This window comes from Oryctolagus cuniculus, chromosome 4 (genome assembly GCF_051225735.1).
Source record: "Oryctolagus cuniculus isolate XC-2025 breed Fujian yellow rabbit chromosome 4, ASM5122573v1, whole genome shotgun sequence".
Taxonomy (NCBI): Eukaryota; Metazoa; Chordata; class Mammalia; order Lagomorpha; family Leporidae; genus Oryctolagus; species Oryctolagus cuniculus.
In genome coordinates this window covers 152,222,900-152,225,563 of record NC_142870.1, presented here as the reverse complement: position 1 = coordinate 152,225,563, position 2,664 = coordinate 152,222,900, and positions in this window count along the sequence as shown.

The following is a 2,664-nucleotide window of genomic DNA, read 5'->3' as shown; positions in this document are numbered from 1 at the left end:
TGCTCTACTTCCAAGCCAGCTCCCTGCTACTGTGCCTGGGAAAGCAGTGGAAGAGGCGCAAGTGCTTGGGCTCCTGCACCCACATGGGAGACCCAGAATACGCTCCAGGCTCCTTGTTTCAGCCTAGCACAGACCTGACTTTCTTTTTTTTTTCTTTTCTTTTCTTCTTTTCTTTTTTCTTTTCTTTTTTGACAGGCAGAGTGGACAGTGAGAGAGAGAGAGAGAGAAACAGAGAGAAAGGTCTTCCTTTGCCGTTGGTTCACCCTCCAATGGCCGCCGCGGCTGGCGCACCGCGCTGATCCGATGGCAGGAGCCAGGTGTTTCTCCTGGTCTCCCATGTGGGTGCAGGGCCCAAGCACTTGGGCCATCCTCCGCTGCACTCCCGGGCCACAGCAGAGAGCTGGCCTGGAAGAGGGGCAACCGGGACAGAATCCGGCGCCCCGACTGGGACTAGAACCCGGAATGCTGGCGCCTCAGGCAGAGGATTAGCCTATTGAGCCGCGGCACCGGCCAGACCTGACTTTCTAACCATTTGGGGAATGAACCAGTGGATGAGAGATTTTTTTTTCTCTCTCCTTCTTTCTCTGTCATTCTGCCTTTCAAACAAATAAGTAAGTACCCTTTCTGTTTAATAACTTCAGAATTTTAAAAAATGAATAGAAAGTGAGGCATTGCTACCCACCAGTGTATTTTATGAGCTTGGGGTAAAAGTTTCACATGCCCCTCAGAATACAAGTATTTTGTGGCATTGAGGGTGATCCTACTGTTTGAAGATCCTATTGTCTACATGCTACCACCCCTAACTCAAGCTGGCCAGTTTACTTGCTGAACTGTGGAGTCACCTGCTCCAGTGCTGTGAGTGCAAACGCCGGTGTGGGCATCTAAAGAACCCCAGACATCTGGCGGGTTGCCTTCGAACACAGCAAAAAACAAAGAAAATATCCTGCCCGTTTTCTGTTGCTGTAACTGAATAGCTGGCGCTGGGTAGGTCATAAAGGAAAGATGTTTGTCTTGGCCACGGTTCTGGAGGCTGGAATGGGAGAGAGAGAGGCACCAGCATTTCTTAGCTTCTGGTGAGGGCCTCATGCTGCTTCACAGCGTGGTGGAAAAGCGGAAGGGACACAGGGCACACGTGGGGGAGAGCACAGGAAGCTGAACTCCTACCAGAAAGGACTTGGCCGCCAGGGACCCAAACACTTCCCACCAGGCCCCAGCCTCCCAACACTGCACAAGGACCTAAGGTTCCAGCTCATGAGAGGCACACTCAAGCCACAGCAGAGCTCTCGTGAATGGATTAAGGTCTTCCCCACGGGAGAGGCCCAGCTATCACGAGACTGGGTTGTGACACGGCAAGGCCACCCTCTGCGTTCTGCTTCGCTGGTGCACCTGCCTGTGCCTCCACTTTCCGCCATGAATTGGAGCAGCACAAAGCCCTCCCCAGGTGCAGCTGCCTGAACTTGGACTTCCCAGCCTCCGGAACCATGAGCCAATATAAACCTCCTTTCTCTGTAAACTATGCAGTCTCTGACAACCACAATAATTCTCTGCCCCACTTTCTGGACCTGTCTTTGCAGCAGGGCTGCATGACTGAGTTCCGGCCACTGAGATAAAAAGGCAAGTCTGCTGAGGACTTCGGAGAAAGCCAGGACTTTACTTATAGAGAGATAGAAATACAGCTTGAACCATATGCTCCCCTTTCTGCTTTGCATGTGGATGTAACGGCTGGAGCAGTAGCAGCCATGCTGCAACCACGAAGGAAAATGTAGAGCCGCGAAGAAAATAATAAAGGCACCAATGTTAGTAAGTGCCCACTACTAAACATTGTGTTATGTAAAAAATATGAACCTTAAATCCTTTACATTTCTGTAGTCATACTTTTTTTTTTTTTTTGACAGGCAGAGTTAGTCAGTGAGAGAGAGAGAGAGAGAAAGATCTTCCTTCCGTTGGTTCACCCCCCAAATGACCATCACAGCCGGCTCACTTCACCGATCCAAAGCCAGGAGCCAGGTGCTTCCTCCTGGTCTCCCATGGGGTGCAGGGCCCAAGCACTTGGGCCATCCTCCATTGCCTTCCCGGGCCACAGCAGAGAGCTGGCCTGGAAGAGGAGCAACCGGGACAGAATCCGGCACCCCAACTGGGACTAGAACCCGGTGTGCCAGCGCCACAGGCGGAGGATTAGCCTAGTGAGCCGTGGCGCCAACCAGTCATACTTTCTTTTACTTGTAGCCTAAAGCATCCCTTTTTCTGATATACATGTTCTAAGGATACTTTCAACTGGAGAATTAGAAAGTATTTATATGCAGCAGAGAGCGACAGAATGTATGTTACAGTTAGATAATCAGGAACGCAAGGTGTCTCTCCGTATTCTCTGCACCTCCCCTTGGTGTTATAAGGAGCCATATTTGGCCAGGCTGTGGAAAATTACCCTCACCCCAGGTAGGCCTCCTCCTGCCTCCCCTGCGGTAGTATCTAAGGAGTGCTGGAGGAAGGGAGGATTTACTGGGCAAGATTCAGGTCGAAACCGGCATCGGCCCCAGCCATCATCTTTCCGCACCTGTACCTGGGGAGACGTTTTTAATTCTTCCTGGGCCCCTGTGCCTGACCTCAGGGTCCCCCAGACCCATCCCTCTCCATGGATCCTGGATCCTCCTGGATCTTCCTGGA